A 22,758-nucleotide genomic window follows, 5' to 3' on the forward strand; every position below is an offset into this window, starting at 1 on the left:
GGGGGAGTGGAGACAAATAATGGAATGATCAAGAAGTGGGGATGTTGTTATTTTAAGTAAGGCCTCCCTGACAAGGTAACCATGAGAAAAAGCCTATAGTAGCCCCCTATACCCCTGGTTTTACTTCCCGGGATTTCAGTTACCCACCATCTACCATTGTCCAAAAAAAGGTAAATGGAAAATTCCAGAAATAAACAATGAGTAAGTTTGAAATTGTGCCCAGCTCTGAGCAGCGTGATGAAACCTGAGACTCTCCCACCCCACCCCATCCCACCTGAGATGCACGGGAGTCCCCTGGCCCAAGGTTAACCACACTGAGCAGACACACTTGGCTCTCCTTAGCTACTTAGTAGCCAGGTTGGTTATCAAATCAACTGCAGTGGTGTGTTCAAATCACCCTTATTTTACTTACTAATGGCCCCAAAGTCATTCCCGTAACGTTTATTGCAGTATGTTGTTGTAATTGTTCTATTTTTAGCTGCTGTTGTCGTTTATCTCTTACTGTGCCTGATTTATAAGTTAAACTCTATCAGAAGTATGTATGTATAGGAGAAGATGTCGCATATACAGGGCTTGGTATCATCTACAGTTTCGGGCATCCACTGGGGGTCTTGGAACACATGCCCCGTGCATGAGAGGGGACTGCCGTGTCTGGAATATTCTGTTGGGGCAAGCACCCCTCATGTACTTAAATACTTTCTTTTTAGAATTACAGCCACCCTTCCTGACCCTCTCGTTTATATTTTAGGAATAAATAAAACTTAAATACATTGCTTTAGGACATGGTTTGACTTTTGTGGAGGAGGAAACAGATGTTTTGCAAAAGCAGCTGTCCAGCAGTGTGTAATTATTGGCTAGGTAATCGCTTACACATTGATTAGCTATATACTTTAAACCATTACAATGCACACCGTAAGTAATCAGGCTACCTCACAGCATGGAGAGATAAACACGATATACCTTGGGGAGCACTGTGGAAGACATTGCTAGGTGCCTACTCAAATCCCCGTTCTCTCCTTCTGCCCTAGTACCAGACCCTGAGTTTTAGCTGAGCACACTGCGACCTAGAATAAAGAATAGGCTTCCCAGTCTCCCCTGCAGCCAGGAATGGCTATACACAAATTTTCTGGCCAATGAAATAGAATTGGAAGTGTCATGTCAGAGCTTCAGATGAGCTCCTTAAAGATGCCAGTGCTGTTAATAGGGACACTTCTGTCTCTCTGCCTCTCTTAATTGATGAGAGAGAGACATCGATTTGTTGTTCCGCTTATTTAGGCATTCATTGGTTGCTTCTTGCATGTACCCTGACAAGGGATCAACCCACAACTTGGCATATTGGGATGATGCTCTAACCAACTGAGCTGCTTGGCCACACTCTCCTTTGTCTCTCTCAACCTTCTTCTTTGGTCTGGATTTCAGACGTAATGTCTACGGTGGGTTGGATTATTAACTTTCAAGTCTCCACTCAATCCCTTAGTAGAATTAGGCAACCATCCTTTATGGTACCTGGAGTGCACTGCCCTAACCTTGATTTCAGGCTTACTGACTTTGGCCAATGGGACGCTATGGGACACAGGGTGAGCAGAGGGTTGGAACGTACTCCCGCGGTCTGATTTGCCCTTGTATGCTCCTGTCAATAGCCCAGGTAGCTGCCTGTCCTAGAAAAAATGTGGAGAAACATGCGGTAGATCTGAACTTCCACCTGCTGCTAACTTCATATTAAGAGAAGCATTGACACACACATTTGCAGTCATTTAGTGTAAAATGAAAGGAACATCATGTTTATAGCGAACCACTTAATTAGCAACTGACTGAGCATAGCTAAAGAGGGCAGAACAAGCCCTAGCGGTCCGGTCAATGTGTCCGAGCTGCTTTGGTTGCAAGTGAGCAGAATCTCACTCAAGTAGTTCACGTGGCAGGGAACACGGGATATATTAAGGCTATTTGAAGAAACTCACAGACATCCAAAAGCAAACTGGCCAGCACCTTGTGATTTGACTCAAATGTCCCCCACAATTGCTACACCTCAGAATCCAGTTTCTCCGGGGAGAGAATATACTCGGCCCAGTTTACTTATTCTGACCAGGCTATTTAAACCACTGCAAGCACGGGATTGGCTGCTTTGGGTTGAGTGTGTATCCCTGGCGCATACAGTCCTAGCTCTGTGTGGAAGAGGCCAGGGGAAGTATCGATAGACGTAGAAGCTGGACAGCCAGGATGACTGCCTCTCTGCACAGGACATTTCAAGCCAGGAGGGGAAATTACTGATGGAAGAAATTGACAGGCATACCCAGGGCACCAGGCAGGCTTTGTTGAAAAAGGAGTTAGAAGCATCTCCAGGAGGTCAAGCCTGGGTGGGAGACCACTGTGTGTGTGTTTGTGTGTGTGTGTTTAGGAGAGACTTGGAGGGGAGACTAGCAGACAGGAAGCTAGCAAAGGGGATGATGGAGCATTTGAGAAAAATTTCTCTACTTCCCAGCATTACCCAGGGTGACTCCAGACTTGGATTTTGGGAAAGGAGAAAACTGCAAAACCTAGAATAGTGACCTTCAGATCACTATTCTAACAAATTTGCAGTGTGTTTTCTCCCCTGACACTTCACATTTCTTCCTGTCGTGTCGATAGAACATTTCTCGGTGCCTGCCACCCCCAGCTATCACCATCTCTCACCCTCTCCCCCAGGTAGACTTCTGGAGAGACCACTTCACACTCCCCATCTTTACATCCATTGTCTGCAGAGCATTTCCCATCCTTCGGCACTGCAGTTCTACTGCATTGCTAGTTGTACCTCCTCTCACTGCAGCGTGGGGCCAGCCTCGGAACTCTCCCCGCTCCTGACCTCCACAGATCCGGTTGCTTTTGAATCTACCCCATCTCCTTAAAGCAAACATGTTTGTCCACATTGTGGGTCTCTTCCTTCCATCCAGCTCTTACACTGCTATTTCTTAGGGATTTATTGTTGTCTTTGGTAAACTCTCCCTGGGTAATCTTTTTTTTTAAGTTCTTAGTTTATTAATCTTCTCAGGAAAAACGTGCACGGCCACTGCAGATGAAGTCACTGAAGAAAGAGTCTCTACTCCGCCTGCGGCCCGTCTCCAGATGACTTCCCGCGGCACCGACACCGGCCTTCGCAGTCCCCTGACCGTCTCCATGCTGACCCCGCGTTCCCCTCTCTGTGTTCCCGAGGTCTCCTTCTCATACAGCCACGTCTGACAAGTGTGTGTTTGGTTCGCTTTTCTTTGCACAATCCAAAGGATCGTAAATCACGCCAAAGCCGTCTTGCCATCCCCAAAATGGGTTCTGAGCCCGTTAAGCCTCCCCTCCTGCCATCCCCCAGGGAGACTCAGGGCTCCAGCTTCTGCAAATTCCTTGCCTTGTCTTGGCCTCCATCTCTCCCCACACACTGCTCCATCTGCCCCTGCGCAGCCTCGTCACAGTGAGTAAACTGCCAAGCCATGATTCAAATCCTAACCATTCGGCCCTCCCGACCGGTAGAAAGTAGGGTGTCTGAAGTGACTGCGCCGCAGCCAATCTGATCTCTCCCCAGGGCTGACAACTGACCCCGTCACTGGCACATTCCATGCAGCCAGTGATTCTTATCTACTTTGATGTCGGCCCAAATGTCTCCGTCTGGTGTGACTCACCGAGTGTGACCTGAGTCCACACTAGTGCAAGGTGTCAAAAAGGAAGAAGTCAAAACTACTGCCTAAGATAAAATATAGGATTTCTGTGGGTGTCCTCAAGGCACATAATCTATCTTCTCACTCTCATTCAGATGACTGTGTGTCAGACGTACGTAGACTTGATGTAAGGAATATATCAAAGTATGTTACCTTCCTGGATATAAGTTCCTGCTTTCAAATGAATCCATTAGTTCCAGTTTCTGCTGAAATTGCCATCTGGGCCGTCCTGATGCCCAAAAATATGGTGCTCAGTGCTATAAAAGCAGGGTGCAGACCATTGTTTCTGTGTTACAGCAATAAAAACAGATTCGTTTGCAAAACTACTGAACTTTCAAGCATGGAGCTTGCTTGTAATACAAGTACTAAAAGGAAAGTCCAAGACATTCTCAATTCCTTGCAGTAGAGTTATAGATTCAGGGCAAGATTTCAAGTATAATAGAATACTATATTACTTTTAAATCTTACTCAGCATTTCTCAAAATACTGCCTATATTTAGATACAACAGCTAGAAAACTGAACTGGGTCTGAGTCTGAAAAAGCTGGACTATAGGACAAAAACACATGTGATCTCTTTGAATCGCCAAACTTTCCTTCAAAAAAAAAAAGAGAGATAATAAATAAATGCTAACTAGTCCGAAGACTCCAGAATAAGACATGTAGGCACACAAGTGCACATTTGCATTTGTGAAATGTATATATGGCTCATGCCTATGTGAGGGCCACCCTGAAACCGAGAATGCTGCAAAGAATTCCTGAGTGAGGGCCTCTTATAGGGATATTTAAAATAAATTGATCAATGATTCAGTTGGCATTATATAAATTCTCCCTGTTCATCTTAATGTTAAATAAGGAATAGAAGTCACCTTGGACATGGATGCTGTCCTCAAAGTTAAACGGAGAGAAAGTGGACAGACCTTTCCTGGTTTTACTATTTAGCTGAAGGATGCTCTGGAGCAGGGGCCTGCAAGCTATATGGAATGCACAGACAAATCTGGCCCACTGCCAGTTTGTGTATGTAAAGTTTTATTAGAATACCACCACACCCATCATTGATATATTGTCTATGCTACTCTCAAATGCTTGTAACAGAGACTGCCTATTCCACAAAGCCAAAAATACGTATTATGTGGTCCTTTACAGAAAAAAATTGCAGACCCCTGCCTTAGTGTCAGCACCATTCTGTGCTTTGTCTTCGTATGAAATGGAGAAGAGCAAGCCACCAGAGTCTACTTATTGATAGGTTTAATAAGGATGAGATCTTTTCTGGGAAAAAATGCAAGTTCCTCATTCTCAGGTTCAAGAACATTGGTCTGTTTAAATGTAACGTGTTCAGTATCCAGCTTACTCACTAGACTAACTCCCATCCCTGAACATTCTCAAAACCTCCACCAAGCAGAGAAGACTGTTGCAAGAGGAGAAATGAACATTTCGAACTACCAGGAGCTTCCACAATGAGTCACTTCTTTAAATCTCATAACTCAATGAGGCAGAGCCACTCTTGCCTTTGCCATTTTTCTGAGGCTGTTTCCTGTTTTTAAACACTTGAGAAAGCTGAGAATGGGAGAGCTTAAGGAGCTCACCCAAAGTTATGTAACAGCCTAATAAATTGCAGAAACGAAACTGGAATCCAGGTCTGCCTGATCCCGTTGCCCGTGCTCCTCCCACCCAATCTTGTCGCCTGGTCAATTTATTCATGTATTCATCCGGTGAATAATTATCGAGCACTTCAAGGGTATCTGCTACGTTCAATCACCAAGGACACAAAGATTGTCAAAAACAGTGAAGGGAGATGATAACCTGAGTGAGATTCATTTCAAATAAGATCGATGAGACCCTCCCTCAGCATCCCCTCCATCTGTAATTTAATAACAAAAAGTTAAGACTGACCATATCCTTATGAAATACAGTTACATGGTTTTATTTTTTTCTCAAAGACGCACTGCTGACTAACTCGGCTGTAGCCCTGAAGGACATGCATGATGTATAGACTGCAGACACAGTGTCAGAGAAGGGGCCTTGCTCATGAAATCGGAAGCAATTTCTCAAACCAATTCAGTTTTTCTTTTATCTAGGTTATCTTTAAAGTTCTATGAACCATCGTGTCGAACACAATTCTGGTGGCGTGGAACCCAGCAGACTGTGACAAGTTATACTTAGTCACTCCGCCAGAGTCCCTAAGCTCAGTGTCATTATTTTTCAATATGATCTTGGGCAATCTTTTTTGCCTAATGTTTAAAAAAAATGGACACAACAGTAAAGAGAAATCTGTATGATGTGTCTGTGTATATGACAGAAGTTACTACAGCTTAGGTTTGGACAATGTACTACAAAATATAATCCAACCCATTTTTGAAAACTATAGTCAACAAACAATATTAGTTTTGGTATAACTAACATATTATAACTCATATACATATACTATATTAGTTTCAGGTGTAAACATAGTAACCCAACAGTTATGTACCGTACAATGTGATCACCACACTAAAGATAGACACCATCTGTCACTGTACGAAGTTATTACCATATTATCAACCAAATTCCCTATGCTGTACATTTTTACATCCCTGTGATTTACTCTTTAACCGGAAGTTCGTATAATTCAACTCTAGACAGCTGCATGGTACATACACGAGGGAGAAGTACTGAATGATTTTCATGCTCCAGGAGAAGAGATTGTTTTGGCAGCTGGGAAGTAAGCCAGAAAACAAGTGTTGAGGTCAGGGCTATGGGGCATCGGCCACATCTGCAGCAAAAAGCTTCCCACGGCCAGCCCATATTCAGCTTTGAGAGAGAACACTCAGTGGCGACAGCAGGCCCTCTGGTACCATGTCAGAGGAGCCAATGAAAATCATAGGCATGATTACATCACAGCAACTGAGTGTCTGCAGGCTGCAAGAAGAAAGGGATGACAGGAATGAGTCTGCTTTTCCCACACTCAAGTATGATTGGAGTCAAGAAGAAGTGTGCTTACCTTAAATTATGGAGATGAGGATGAGAATGAAAACTGTTTTCCATGTCACTGATAATGAAAACTGTTTTCCATGTCACCAACACTTGCCACTTAGCTCTACGATTCTAAGTGGCAAGTGTTGGTGACGGAGTCAGTATCTCAGAGGGGCTGGGACTCATAACCTCAAAGCCAGTACAGCACAACGGTAGATCCTACCAAAGCTAAGACACCCAGATTACACCGGGAGTTAGCGCTGGGGCACAAGTGACTATCAGTGGGGGGCAGTTTTTCCCAATGTTTGATTTTCTTCATTCATGTCATATCATGGAGCATGTTCAAAAGCCACATTCCAATAGTGCACCAGACCACGGAGAAATGCTTTCCTGGGCCAAGTCAACAAAGCGAGAAACAGGAACACAGGTGGTGCTCCCTTCCAAGTTCAAACATTCACCTCCCTGGGCTCTGAGGGCAATGTAACCGCTGACTTACCAGACTCTGAGCAGGGTCTTCAGTGAGAAACTGCTCCATAATCTCTGGGTGATGCCCCGATTCCAACATCCAAAGCAACTAACAGAGCTATCAAACACCTGCTGGTATCCTGCGTGCCAACGATTCTGATTTAGTGAAAATAAAAATATTAGACAAGAAAACAGCTAGAGCGGGAGTGAGCCTGACCTACTGTTCATGCCAGCAGAGGTAGATACCCTCGTGAATAAAAAAAAAATCTCCTCTTACATAATCTGAAACTAGTGTTATTAGCATTGACATTGTAATGTGACGCTTTGTAATATTTGAAAATCAGGATGATATGTTGAAATTAAAGTACATTTTATGATCTGTATCCCCAGGAGCAGTCTAAATTTTTTTAAATGAACTAAATTCCCAAATAAGCATGTTAGAAACAAAGAAGCGCCGCAGCAGAGCCACGGAAGAGGACGATCGTGGCCGGGTCTCATGGCCACGTCTCCCTTCTCTTTGCCCTTTTCACTTGCGTGGAGCCTTCCTGGTTTGAAATTTCAAGAATTGTGCAAGTGTTCCACGAACCCTCAGACCGTGCCGCTTACACTGAGAGCGGGTGGAGAGCATGAGACCTAGGGAAATCAGACAGCCTCTTCTCTATCAAAGAAGAGGATAGGAATGGAAAAAAAAAATTCTAGCTTCGCTGTGGTTCATTTTTAATAGGTTGTCTCTTGCAGCATTTTAGCAACAAGAAAACTGGGGGGAAAAACTCCCTTTACATTGTCCCTAAGTGTCAGAGGAGGTAGACAATGTGGGGGGTTTTTTTTAAAGCTATTTTCAGGAAAGTATTTAAAAAGCACAATTATCTAACAAAGCAAAACTGATAATTATATAATTCCACAGCCCTGGCAGCATGAAAACTTCTGTTTAAAGGAATGGGCGGGGCTTGTCTGATTCCTCCCTGTCTACAGAGCTTCATGCCCCAGCCCTCCAGAGATCTCTACTGCAGCAAGGTGATCACCGGTCACTGGCTGGAGCAGACAGTATGCGCCTCAGTCATTAGGAAAACAGAACCTGGAGAGTGCAGATGGAAGTTGTTGGTGACAAAAAAAGCCTAGAAATGGTTTAAAGAATGTTTGCACTGAAAAAGCAAATGGCGTACAGTGACAGAAGACTGTGTTCCCCAAAGATGGCACCTCCTACACCTTGAGCTTTAAGAAGGTGTCACCTGGGTCCTCAGAACCTCAGTTACAGAGCACCTATTGTGTGCCAAGCCCTGTGTGGCTAGCTTCCTGGGAATTGTTTGATTCACCCCTCACTACGAGCTGTACGGAAATTGTCGTGCCCAGGTCAGAAATGAACCCGATGAAGTGACGCTCCGAGAAGCCACACAGTGATAAATCCAGCAATGAGAAATGAATAGAAAAAAGTTGTAATAAAAGGACTGATAGATAACATTTAAGCCATTCCAATACAAAGACAAGGTTAAACAGTAATTACCCATGAGAATATAGTTCATGTTGTAAATCATGCAACACATTTAATCTGTCTCAATAACTGGGTAATAACACATCCTTGGATCCCGTTGTTTGGCTGATTTTTTTTTGCTATGAGTGTGTGAGTATGTAATGCTTGTTTTAAAGTCATAGCATATTTCCAATGTTTTGTTGTTATATATGGAAATATTATTTACCTGGTTCCTCCTGATTTTACTGTGAGCATAGACTTAGGGAAACCATTCGCAAGAAACCACCTGTTTCATTTGTAAGTCTACTGTTTATTTAGCAACAGTGCCATTTCCGATCTGAATGCAGAAAACAATGAGGAAATCAGGTTCAAGTTTATACCCAGCTAAGTGACTCAAAGGGATCTGTCTACAGATTTCTACATGCAGTGCCCAGAACCATAGAAAAGGGATTCTGGGAAATAGAAATGGTACTGAAATGCAAAACGTGAGAGCAAGAAACTTTATTTAAGACCAAAGAGTTTTTAATTAATTCACCAGATTTTATAGCTCCGTTGTAATGATCCAAGGGCAAGGCCAACCTCAGTCACGATTCTCATCGGAGGACTATCCCCAGAGCATGTCCGCAGACCTTACTTCATTCCATCCTCAACAACAAGCCTCTAAGGCAGACATCTTGCCATCCTCATTTCACATGTTAGAAAAAAAAATAGACACTCCAAGAGGTTAAGTGACTTATCCAAGATTATTCAGTCAGATCCTTGATGAGCATGGAAGTTGATACAAGGACTTTGCCCACAAAAGCTGTGTTTCTTCCCCTATATCAGTGATTCTCAAACTTTTAAAAATGCAGATTGCGATTTATCAGAGATGGGTTGGGGCCTGAGATTCTGCATTTCTAACTCCTAGGTGTTGCCTAGGCTGCCGCTTTGTAATCCTCACATTGAGGAGCCAAGCTCTCCTGTTGCCCTGCCTCCTTGCCCTGGTCAGGGAGTGGAAAAGGCTTTACCAGCCACGACTTAAGAGGCCTCATTCTGGCCCCAGCAGATGGCATCAGAACCTGCGGGCAGTAGATGAGAATTTGGTGTGGGGGCGGTGGAGGTCAGAGAGGAGGAGGTAGGACAGGAGCCTCTTTACACCTGATGGCAATTTCCAATGTTATTTTTAGCAGAACGCTTTTTTCAACTGAAACCTTACATGAAACCTTAGTGTAGAAGACCAACAGCAGCAGAATTTTCTTGGTGAAGGTTTACTTTATACACTCACATTTATAGCATGCTCATTGCTCGCGTTGAACAATGAGCACAATGAGACTGTTTTTAATAACAACGTTTTGAAATGAGAGCTTATGGAAGATAAGTATTGTGTAAGTCCCAGTATCTAGAAGACAAGGTGTCCCAGTATAGACAAGACAAAGTAAACCAGAAGCCTATCGAGAGTTTTTTAAAAACATAGGAAAATATTCAGCTGCAGTTGCTATCAAAGCAAAAGAACACGGTGAGAATAAACCCTGACACCGCAGACAAAGCCTTTTGGCTCAATGCCGGCAAATATGTGGCAAGACGGGCCCTCACAAACATTATGTTTTTATCATGGTACAATTTTTTAAAAGTAATTAGCTTTGAGATTCTCCAAAACACATTTACATTCCTTTTCTCAGTTATCTCCTGTCTAAGGGTCTGCCCTAGAGAAATAATCTCAGGTGCAGAAAGAGGAAAGAAACTAATATTTACCAGGTGCCTACACTGGTGGACATTCTGCTAGGGGCTTCAGACCTTGGGAAACTGCGAGTCAGAAATGAAAGAGATACTAGTCACTTCATTTTACATGCTGTCTAAGTAACTCATCTAACATCACCCATGGTGACATTCCAGTCCGGCTTTATTATCTAACTCTGAAGACGAGTTGTGTCTTTGAAATGCCGAGATTATCAAGCTCTGGTGCCATCTTTTCCCACACCTGTCGGAGTCCCATCTTCCCCTTCTTTCTCTCTTACCTGGAGACACAATGGCTGTGAGCAGCTGAGTGGGAATTTGAGGCTTCGAGAGACACAACTAGAGGGTACTGGTTAGTTTAGGAAACAAATGTCATCAGATGAGATTTGGCTCTCTTTACCTTTGGGAAATCATTGGAGGACACCATCTGGAACAAACAGGAAATCCTGAGAGGAACCCAGGAATGCCGGTCTGGGAGCTCATTGTGCTATCTCCACTTCTCCACGAGAAAGTCTGTCTGTAAGGGTGTGAGAGACGGATGTCATTCTATCATGGGAACCACCCCTGAGAAACCAGCACAGTGGGAAAAAATGTGTTCCAGGGACGTAAAAATGATGCTGCTCTGTTAATAGATGCCGAGGGCTCCTGTGAGACCTCAGCTATGGAACATTCAACATGACTCAGGGGCATTCCAGGGAACGGCTAATGAGACTCACGAGTCTCCTTCCTTCTGCTCCGCCTGCGTGAGCCTGGTGAAGACCACTGGCTGGAGAGCACTGGTGGTCAGGCCAGGGGAAGAAGGTGCTCCCCCAGGAAAGGGACTCAGGGAAAGAACTCCCAGACAGAAGTGCCACACCCTCCATTCCAACTCGGGCTCTGTGGTCAGGACACCACACGTGATGGTGGACTTCTGCCATCCGGCCTTAGGGTGGAGGCCCAAGGTCACTTAGGTGCAAACTTCCCCTGTCAAAAGCCAGGGATGGGGTTCATTGCCCTAGTTAAGGTCAAGCTTTATGTCTTAATAGCAAATGGTAATTTTTTACTTACCTAAAAGAATAAAAAATATAAACGAAAGTAATGGCCCCTCATGGCCACAGCCTGCTTGAGCTTTGGCTGCTGGGCTCCTCTCCCTAGGGGGCCACGTCCCCCCTTACTGCCCCTGGGGACCACAGGAGGCCGTCCAGGCCCTGCCAGCTTTGGGGCAGGGATTTCCCAGCGTGGTGCACTTGAGATCCTGGTGATCCTTTGGGTTCCCACAGTGTTTCTTTTTGAAACACAACTGAAAGTTGTAGTTCTTTATTCCAATTAAAATTTGTTTTTTCAGTCTTTGGAAAGCAATGAAAAAAAATCTTAAAGAAAATATGTACAATAATAGCAACCCAAATACAGAATAGAAAGGGATGGTGGATTTACAGGAAATTTTATTGCTATAATTTCTATACCTCTCTCAGCCCCTGCATCTACTTCCCCACCAAGTCCTGACATGACCTCTAAATCAGCAAATCCACCCACATCTCAGCTACCGCCACCCTCGTCCAAGCTACTGTCACATCCTGCCTGGACCGCTGCCATCAGCTCCTCATGTGTCCCGCTCAGACTCTTGCTCTCCTCAGAGCTATTCCACTCCAGACGCTGAAGAGGATTTCTTAGAATGCAAACGCCACTGAGTCCCACTCTCGCAAAGGAGTCTTCAATGGTCAATAAACATTTGAAAAGATACTCCCCTGTTTACGCACTTGACAAATGCAAATTAAAATCACAGCAAGATATCCCTACAAAACAGCTAAAATTAAAACGATGGAAGAATAAAAAAATTAAAAGATGCAAAATGCCAAGTTTTGGCAAGTAGGGAGAGAGACTGAAACACTCTCACCGCACAGATGAGAGTGTGAAATGATGCCACCACTGAGGAAGTCAGTTTTCCAGCATCTGCTAAACCTGGTCCATCATCCTGTGACCCTGCAACTCCACCCTCAAGTGTCCCTGCCAACGGAAATACATGTTTATCTAGACACGGCCCCAAGCGTTCCCCACAGCTTGTAGGAGCACCAAACTGGAAATTCCCCGGTGCTCATCCGATCACAAGGGGTAAAGCACTGCGGTGCATTCACACAGCGAGGATGGATGATCCACAGGCACAACTACAACGGATGAATCCCGTGGGTGGATGTTATTCTGAGCGCAAGAAGCCACACACCAGAGTATGTATTATATGATTCCACTTATATCATGTACAAAACTAGGCAAACAAATAGATGGTGTTGAAAGTCAAGACTGCTTCCTCCTAGAAGGAGGGGTGTGGCCGGAGGCAGGTGCAAGGGGAGAACTTTTGGTTTCTGCTAACGTTCTGTTTTCTGATCTGGGTGCTGATGATATGGGTATTCCGTTTGTGACAACTTCCACAAGCCATGTGCTTCTGTGCACCCTTCATGTGCGTTTAGAGTTAAATAAAAATTACTTAAGAGAAAATCCCAAATCCTTCACATGGAATGCAAGACCAAAAGTCATCTAGCGCCTGCCTGAACCTCCACCCTTCTTTCAAACCACTCACTTAACTCCAGGCACACTGACCTTGAACCAGTTCCTTATTGTAGCACCTTCCTTCCCACTTCAATGGCCTTGCACCTGCTGCTGCTCCCCAGGTCGAGAATAGTGGCTGGCAAACTATGGCCGGCCCACAGGCTGATCCTTTCTGCCACTTGTGTTTGTAAATAAAGTTTTATTGGTCACAGCCATGCTCATTCATTTATGTATTGTCTATAGTTGCTCTGGTAGTAGAACCGCAGCAGAGACTGTATGGCCCACAAGATTGAACATATTTACTATCTGGTCCTTTATAGAGAACTTGGCCAAGCCCTGGCCTAGACCCTTCTCACAGGCCTACTCTACCCCGTCTAACTCCTACCCACCTTTCACAATCCAGCAAAGACTTGTCCTCTGTTCAGAGAAGTGTAGGTCCACATTTTGTATATTCCTGGACCTTTCTTCGATGTCTCTCTCCTGCTTCAGATCCTCAAGTGGCTTCCCTTGATCTTAGCGCAAAGCGCAAAGTCCTTCACAGCCCACAGCCCCTGTATGGTCCAGCCCACCATGTTCCACCCCAGGCTTTTCTCCCATACTTGCTCATTTTGATGTGACCTGAACTTTGGCCTCATTCGAAGACTCAGTCAAGTTCTCCTCCACCTCAGGGTCTTTGCCTGTGCTGTACCTCGGCTTCGTATGCTCATTCCTAGCACCTCATCGAGCTGACATTTGCTCTTTCTTCACATGTCAGCTTAAAGGTCACTCCTGCACCAGGCCCCTCCCCTAGTGGGGTCAGCGCAACAAATGCTGGAGGCTCCTCACTCAGCGTTGGGTCCTGAGGTCCCCCCCTCCTCCAACTCGGAGCCATTTCTTGACCCTGCCCACACCAGCCCTTGCGTCCTGCTCCCACTGTCCCCTCAGCCCCCATGCAGAGCACACCACTGTCCCCTCATAATGAGCCCTTCTCGGGCTCCTCGCCCAGCTGATGACCTTTACAGGAGTGGCTCCCACGATGTCTTGCCCTCTTCCCTGTGTCCTACCCCAGATCCAGTGGTGCTTCTCATGAGGAAGGAAACAGAGTTACCTCAAGGAGGGGCTCTGGGCCTTCTTTATGCTTCAGACACAGAGATGAGCGCCCCCCAGAGCTCCCCACCAAGGGAGGACAAGTCACCTCCATTGTCAGTTCCTTCAGGGTCAAAGCTGCCTCAGCTGAGGTGATGCCCACATCGGTGACAGGCTGGGGTGAGAACATCAGGGCCAGGCATCCCAGTCCACCCCAGGGCAGCTCCGATGATTAACACTGCAGAACACCTGTATTTTGCCATGTATAATGTGCATTTTTTTGCCCAAATTTTTGAGCGAAAAATAAGAATACATATTATGCATGAGTAATACTAATTCTGTATCTACATAAATATTTTCAATTCTTTTATTTATGCTTATGCATTAAAAGTATAACTCTAGAAAGCAATAATGATTCCGTATGCAAAATAATTCCTGGAATATGATCATTGGTTTTGTTTCTAAATAAATTTTTTTTAATTGGATTAAAAAATTAAAAGGAAAGATTTTTTCCCTGAATGTTTGGGCCAAAAATGTGCGTGTGCTATACACACGGGAGTGCATTATACGTGGTTGAGATATGGTAGTTTTGTATCCTGATTGTGATGGCGTTATACAATCACCTACTTCTGTCAAAAGTCACAGGACTGTACACCTGAGGAGGGCGGATTTTGCCACACATAAACCATACACGTCATGAGAGGCGGGAGAGGAAAGGCCGTGTGTTCTTTCCGGGGAGCAGGTTGCCTGCAAGGAGAGCTTCGTTTGCTACTATGGACCCAATGACGCTGAGCTACAGACATTCTCTTACTTAAAAGGGACCAATAAAGAGAAGACCAAGCCCAGCAACAAAACTTGAAATTAGCAATTGAAAGTAAAAGCAATGTGAGCGATGTTTGTTTAGTATACCAGACACCCTGCAAGTGTACCTTGTATGATGCCTCAGACTGAGCTGACATTTAATAAATGCTAGTTTTCCGCCCTGAGACTCTTTTATCAGCTGTGCAGAAGACAGCAGCACCGCGGACGTCAGAAAACAAAAGAAGAAAGAAAAATAGCAGAGAACTTGAAGGAAACACCCTTGGAGACAAAGGTAAGAATACTCTTAGCACAGCTTTACTGCCTCACACAAATCTAAAGTGCGGTTTCTTGCCAAATGAAAGACGAGCGGGCAACTCTGAAATATGAGGTAATTCTCATACAAACTGTATGATGAACACAGAGAATCCACCACAGTGTCCCTGCGCTCCCACCTGAAATCCGTCAGTGAAAGGAGTGGTTTCCTGAACAAAAACATCACAGAATCGGCTATTAGAATAAATCACAGAGTTCATCCTGGTTTTCAGAGACGTAACAAAAATCGACATGGGGAGGAGGGATGGAGAGTTTCTGTTTATGGCTCTAGAGCTTCAGTTCACAAAATGAAAAGAGTTCTGGAAATGGATGGTGCTGATGGTTGTATATCATGAGTGCATTTAGTATCATTGAACTATATACACTTAAAATGGTTAATATAGGACATTTTATATTACGTGTATTTTACCACATTTTAAAAATTGAAGAAAAAGTCTATAGCAATTTAACTATTTTTGGAAAATCATTTGGCAATATCTACTAAAAGTGACTATATGCAAACCCTATTCTACTCCTTGATGTATAGAAATATGTATATACGTTCACCAAAAGGTGTGGCCAAAAATTTCTGCAAGCCATACTATTCATCGTAGCCCATAAACTACAACGTACCCAAATGCCCATCAGTCGGAGAATGCATTAAATAAATGGGCATACTTTCACACAGCGAAGTACTACACATTAACAAGAGTGAGTGATTACAACCACAAGCAACAATATGTATGAATCTCACAAACCCGCCATGGAATAAAAGAAGCCGGATGCAGAAGAGTACACACTGTCTGATTCCATTTATACAAAGGGTGAGTGAAACAAAACTGATATAGGAAGTTAGAAGTCAGGGCAGTAGTTATACCTGCAGCCTCAGGTCCCTACATCACCTGCCTTGTTTCCTAGAGGGATCCTTCTGGATCAGTCTGGGAGTCTGCTTCTCCCTCAGGGGGGACTCAATACCATGGTGGCAAGAGTCATCTCATGCTAGGGTCACCTTGGGTGGTCTCAAGGGGCAAAGGAGTGATAGGCAGCCCCTGAGCTGTGAGGGACAGGGCAGGCCGTGTATCCAGCTGTCAGGAAACTAATTTGGGACCTGGGAGTCCACAGGAGCAGGCAATGAGGAAATGGAGATGCACTTTTATTATCAAGTGACAAATAACTGCATTGGATCAGGAAACTTTAGTCTGAAAAGATGGTTCCTGGAAGGAGAAGAGACAGAGGCTGGGCACACAGCAGGATCCTTTCTTGGTGTGCCTTCCTGATATGGTTTGATGATTTTATTTTGCTGTGTTTACATGTCACTCCCTGACTATATTAACTGTCCCCAGCTGTAATCTCCCATGACATGGGGACCACTTCTCCCTCACTGCTCGGGCCCTGCTCAGCACCCCTTGTTAACAAGGCGGTCTGGAAGTGGGGAAGCACGGGAGGGAGCCCCAACTCAGCCAAGCCAGGCTCTTCCAATGGCTTGGTCTCAGTTTCTTCCTCTTTAGTTCCGTCATCCTCATCGTCGTCATCATCCAGCACTTTCTATGTACCAGGCACTATTCTAAGCACTTTATATATGCGCATGTGTTTTAACTCAATCCTCACAACCACACTAGAAGGAGGTACCAGTGCCACCCCATTTTACCCCTGAGGAACCAGAAGCACGAAGAGGCTGCAGTACAGTAGCTAACTTGCCTAGACTCACGTAGCTACTTAGTAGTGAAGTCTGAATGTGGACTCAGGCAGCCTGGCCTCCAAGTCCACACTCTCAGCAAATAGGTTCGATCTTATTGGAAACACCGATGACTACGTAATGCCACGGAGAAGGATTCTGAAACCACGTCTGGACCCAGGAGGAAAAGTGTCGTAATGGACGGGCAAGGTCTGCAGCGGCCGCGTCTATGCTGTTTTTTACCATCACGTGAGGGAACAAAAAAGACTCCATCCTTAACCAGACTGTAGTCAGGCTCCTCTGAGCCCTCTTTTCAACCAGGCCTTGACATTGACCCTCATCCTGTCTTTGGCCTGCCTAGTCCAGTCTCAACACAAATCCTGGAAAGCCAGGTTAGCAAGACTCCCTCCCACCTTGCTCTCTGCCCACGTTCCTTGTCCCCGGCCACTGATGTACAAGTTCTTGCTCCACCTTCAGTGTGAATCCTGATAAGTCAGTTTAACAAAATCCCCCTACATTTCATGTCTCCTTTGAGTGATTTTCTGTCCACTGACTCCATGACTCTGCTTGTCGGCCATGAATCCTCACTTGTCCTTGTTATATTCCAAGTTTGGCCTCATCTCTCTCCCCTGTTCCAGAGCCCCTATTGTCATAGGCTTGAATAACATCTTTCTCACCATTTCAACACGTGTCAGAATGATCTGTTATGTAACGATGATCTTCAGGGCGATATCTCAGGTGGTGAAGGCTTTTCAGCCCGAAGGACCAGCCCGTGCTGAGGAACGAAGTGCTGTGGACGGGAAGGCCATCAGGAAAATGGGAGATGACAGGAAGAGCCTTGTCACAGGTACTTTGGTTTGTGCTGAGAACACACAGAGACCTGTAAATAGACCCGAGCTTTATTTCAGAAAAAATCCCTTGGTGGTTACGGAAAAGAGAGGTTGGACTAACAAGAGTAAGGAATACAGGTGTGCGAGGTAAAGGCCAAGGGGAAGGACCCAAGGGATCGGGACTAGGAGAAGACACACTGAAGGCACTTTGAGGGTAGACCCAAAGGACTGGGTGACAGACTATGGAATGCGAGGGGCCGTGTGGACTTTCCAGGAAACACGACCGGAACAACATGATTCGCAAGCGAAATCACTGTCATTAACCTTGCTGCAAGGAGGAAGAGTGCCACTGTGACTATTGTCAAAGTGTCTCAGCAGGACGTCGGGAGCAGTATCTATAGGGTTTGGGTCTGGGGTCAAGTGGTTTAAGACACGTCTTCAAGGTGGATCACAGTCAGTGGCATTTGTAAGGCGACTATAATTTTTGTAGAAGGGGCTTAATTCTCCCTTTTGAAAATAAGGGAAGAGACTTCTCCCCTCTCTTTCTCTTTCACAATTCCTTTGTTCTTTTCAAATATATTTTTTTCATATATATAAGTACATAAAGATATAGATACTTTATGATGTTTTCATATATATAACATTGTTATCTTTGTATGTTTCATATATTTATATTATCTTTATATTTTTCATATATATATAAACATATATATGAAAAATATATATGTTTATATATCTTTATCTTTATAATGGCTACATAAGCCTCTGGCTGGTCTCACAACTCAGGAATGCGTCCTCAAAACCCTGGGAGCCGTCTTTTTGAAATGCGAATGTCCAAGGGGGTAGCACCCCGCCTCCTCATTCCTGTGGGAGGGTAAGTTCAATGGATATCTTGCTCCAATTTGCAAAACTGTCTCCCGTTGTAAATATTTGAGAAGTGCCTTTCCCGCAATAAAGCCACCACAAGGAGCCTCCCCAGTGACTGTGCTGGTCAGGACAAATTCCTGTAACCAAGGGTGCTGCCAAGTCTCCTTTCTTGAGGACTAGTCATCACATACCTGGGAAACAGGTATGTCATGGGAGGTAGCTGCTGGGCTGTAAAACAGGGTGCGATTTCTTTCTGTCTTTGCAGTGGCTCATGGGATGGCCTGTGCTGATTTACTCAGTCACATCCTGCATACAATAATGGACGTGTTTTCTTTTTCTACTACCTTTGTGGCGAGGACTTCTGTGTCAGAAGAAGATTCTGTTTTTAATCTAGTTCCCCAACACACTATAGTTTAGGATTGATGTTGTAGCAGAGAAAAGAAAAAATCCTTCTCTACGCTAAGCATCCTAGGTTCTCCCTGGGGCCATGTCAACGAGACGGACCAGAGACAAATTAACAAGAGAAAAGCACACAGATATATTCGAAAAGCACAGGCATCTCTCATACACCTGGGAGCACTCGGTGATGAGTATGTCAAAGGGATGGTTAGACTTGGGCTTAGATAGCATCCTGAAAAAAGAATAATACATTTCTAGAGAAGGGACAGAACAAAGGAATGAAACTTGAGTCTCTAGGGGCAGCCAATTGTGGGAGGCAAATGTAGGAAGAAGCTGAGTGTAGATAAAGCTTCCTTGGTAAGGTTTGTTATGTAAATTCCTTTGGTGTCCTCTCGGGATAGGACCTAGGATCTAGTCCTAGGATCCTAGGGATCCAGGGATCTAGTGGATCTAGCATTGACTCCAATGATTAACTTTCATTTTTTTCTGGTTCGGAGGGGCAGGCGCTGTTCTAGGTGCTAAAGAGGCAGGGGTGAATAAAACAGACAAAATTCCAGCTCTCCAGGAACTTACATTCCAGTGGGAGAAGACAGACAGTAAAGAAAACAAATACGTGAGATAATGTCTAATGGTGGTAAATCCCCTGAAGTGAATAAAACAGAAAGCCGTGACAGAAAGTGCCCAAGGAGTTAAGAAAGGTGAGCCTCTCCATTGCTTCTGGCCTAGCATGGGTCTTGGCAACTGAAGGCTATAGTCCTCATCTTCCAGGGGAAGAAGAGAAACACCTTGGAGAGCGGGGGTGGATCCCTCTGTCATTTCATCAGATTGTTGTCATCTGAGCACTGTTGCCAAGCAACCCAGACAAGCCCCAGGCAAACCTGGCAGAGAGCTTGGAACTCAGGTAAGCCAAGACTGGTCTCATTCAGAGCACCTTGGTGTCTGGACGGTCTCGCCCACTAGGTCCTTGAAGGAGAGAGAGGGAAGAAGCCCTTGTGAGGGGCAGAGCCGACAGTCCTAACCCTTGGTGCACCGAAAAAGACAAGACTGAAACATCTTTTCAAAAAGAACAGTGTCGACAGCAACAACACTTAGCATGAGACCAAGCAAATCTGGTTCCAGAAACATGGTTCCATGTCTGCCTTGTTTACGCCCACACTCCAGCTCACTGCCCCTCGCACAGTTTGATTATGATGTGTCGAGGCGTGATTTTTCATTTTTCAGCTGTCCTTTTCAACCCCCAAATTTCTATTTGTTCCCTTCATATAATTTCTATCACTTGATCGACATTCTCCACCTTGTGAGATGTTGTTCTCCTGGTTTCATTTAGTCCTCTGGCCCTGGGACACTAGGGCAGTGTCCTTATAATGTGTACAGTGGCCTTGAATGTGAAAGCCTGAGAGAGGAGGCGAGGGTATGTGAACTTAACTGGCTGTTCAGGAAGGAGAATTTACCAGCTTCCAGCCAGGGCCTTGGAACTGGATCAGGACAGTCGTTGTCAAACCCACAATGCACAAGGCCACAGTCGCTGTGGTCTTCCGGACTTCAGTCTACAGGGTGTGTGCTAAGGAGCAGCCAGAGGCGGAGGTTCTGGCGGCATTTGCTGAAAACGCTTACAGGCTAACAGGCAAAGGTCTGAGTTGCTGCTGCCTGAGATGTGACATAGCAGCTGGAGAGAACAACAGACCAGCCTAAAACTTTGGGAGGAAAGGCTGGGGGGGAGGGGTCAGAGAAGGGATGTATCAATTATTATTAATTATTGGGATTGAAAATCCATTGAGGTGTTCTAGTTACTATGGCTGTATAGCAAACTACCCTAAAACATGGTGGCTTAAAACGACAGCATTTATTTTGCTTACAGGTCTACAATTTGACTAGGTCTCGGTGAGCACAGCCTGTCTCTACTGCATTTGGCATCGTGGAGAGCAAGGACTAGAAGCTAAAATCATCTGGAGGCTTGCTCGCTCACAGGTCTAGTGGCTGATGCAAAAGAAAAAATGATTTGCGCAGGGTATGGAGAAGGTGCTGTGACTGACTGAATGTGTCAATAGTGGTTTGCAAAGTTTCTTGGTGCTATTGACATTTTGGCCAAACAATTCTTTGTGGTGGGGCTGTCCTATGCATTGGAAGATGTTTAGCAGCACCCCTGGCCTCTACCCACTAGAAGCCAATAGCAGGAGATACACATATTTTGCCATGCATAACATGCAATTTTTTGCCCAAATTTTTGAGAGAAATATAAGGATGCGCATTATACATGGGGTATAAGGATTACATACCATGGGTATAGTAATCCCATATAATAATCTCATGGGCACAAAAACGTGGATGCACATTATACATGGAAAAATCCAGTAGCAGACATACTCAAAATATCCGAAGTTATTGATGGAAATGGAAAATGAGTCTTTTATTTTATGGAAAAAATCATATGGACTCTTTGGCCAACCCAATAAAATGAGGTTATTAGAATGGGCCCTAATCCAATATGACTGGTGTCCTTATAAGAAGAGGAACTAGGACACAGAGACACAGAGAGAGGGAAGACCGTGTGAAGACACAGGGTGAAGGGCCATCTAAGAGCCGAGAGGTCTCAGGAAAAAACAAACTGCCAACCCCTTGATCTTGGACTTCCAGCCTCCAGCACTGTGAGAAAGCACATTTCCGTCGCTGAAGCCCCTCAGCTGGCAGTACAGGCTTACCTTGGAGATACGGCGGGTTTGGTTCCAGATCACCACAATAAGCGAGTATGGCAATAAAGCAATTGTAATCTTTTTTCTGGTGGAGGGTCTTGCCTTCAATTTATTAAAAACACCAACACCTGTGAAGCACAACACGCTGACCAAAAATATCATTTGTTACAGTGGGCTGACCAAGAATATCGTTTTTGACCAAATATATCGGGCTATCGTTAGTGGGGTGTGGGCCCTCGTCAGGAAGGTCTCGGTTCTCTCCTGAAGCCAAATAGGCAGTCCCCTCCCCACGCACACAGCATCCCCAGGCCCTCCCTGCCTGACCCACCCGCACACACCCACTCCACCAGTGCAGGATGAGAAAGGGATTTGTACACCCTTTTAGGCTGCAGGTTCCCACTTTATTTTTTAAAAATATCTCCTGGAAGAAGGGTAGACAAAACAGTGCTAGTTCCTTAGCAAAGACACCTTCTCAAACATATTTGCGGATTGCGGTTCCCTTGGACTAAAATGTCATGACTTAATTCCACCTGGACATCCCCGCGGCAGCCTGTGCATTGTTTTCCTTGGGATCAAATGCAAAGAAGAAACAGGAGGGATGAGAAATTCAGCCACTTGCACCCTCTTCCCCATGCCCCAACCCGCTACACACACTCGTATACACACACAGGCATGTGCGCACGCACTCTCACAGATTCTGGCCCCGGGCTGTGTCCTACCTCCTCACAAGCTGTGCCCTCGGGGCCCAGGCCGCGTCCTCCAGCACCGACCACCTGACAGCCCAGCACCTGCAGCATCTGTGTCTCTTCTAACAGGATTACTGCTGCTTTGCAAATGTTGTTCGGAAGCCCTTGACAGGAGAAAGATTAGAGTTCTTCTAGGAAAGTACTGTCAGGCCTCCCTGAAAACGCTAACCTCACTTGGGTTCCTAAGGGCTGAGTTTTGATGAGCCCAGAGAACTGATGATCGAAGTAAGCAAACCTGCAGTTGGTTCCCAGGCTCAGGTGTTTGGCATCAGGCATGAAAACTCCAGGACAGCAGACCGCATCCTCTACCTTTCGTCCTCGGGGTCCGACACCTCACAGCCCCAGTGGAAGGAATCGACTTTTTTTCCCAAGCTCTGACACAGAAGCTCTGAGTAAAGTTGAGAAAGTCACCACCCTGGTCTGTTCTGTCTCCTTCCTTGTGAAATCAGGAACTTGCCACTCGAGGGACCCTTTCTCTTCCTTGGGTGTGGCCCAGCTCTGTATTGTCCCAGGGGTCCCACCCGTGGGCTGACATGACCCAGGACATGGTGGGGAAGAGTCCCTGATGCTGGGTTTA

General features: G+C 45.2%; 1 protein-coding gene across 2 annotated transcripts in view; it reads right to left on the reverse strand.

Moving 5' to 3' along the window:
- Nucleotides 1–10,737, reverse strand: part of DCLK3 (doublecortin like kinase 3) — a 47,186-nt gene extending 36,449 nt beyond the window's left edge. The window contains exon 1 of one of the 2 annotated variants that reach the window (XM_045200187.2): nt 10,677–10,737. The gene's annotated coding sequence lies outside the window, so the exon portion shown is untranslated. Of the gene's footprint in view, nt 1–10,557; nt 10,647–10,676 lie in introns of those variants that run through there. The other variant, XM_053930397.2, reaches the window with a different exon arrangement.
- Nucleotides 10,738–22,758: the final 12,021 nt, after the last annotated feature.

Source organism: Desmodus rotundus, chromosome 8 (assembly GCF_022682495.2).
Source record: "Desmodus rotundus isolate HL8 chromosome 8, HLdesRot8A.1, whole genome shotgun sequence".
In the NCBI taxonomy this organism is placed as follows: Eukaryota; Metazoa; Chordata; class Mammalia; order Chiroptera; family Phyllostomidae; genus Desmodus; species Desmodus rotundus.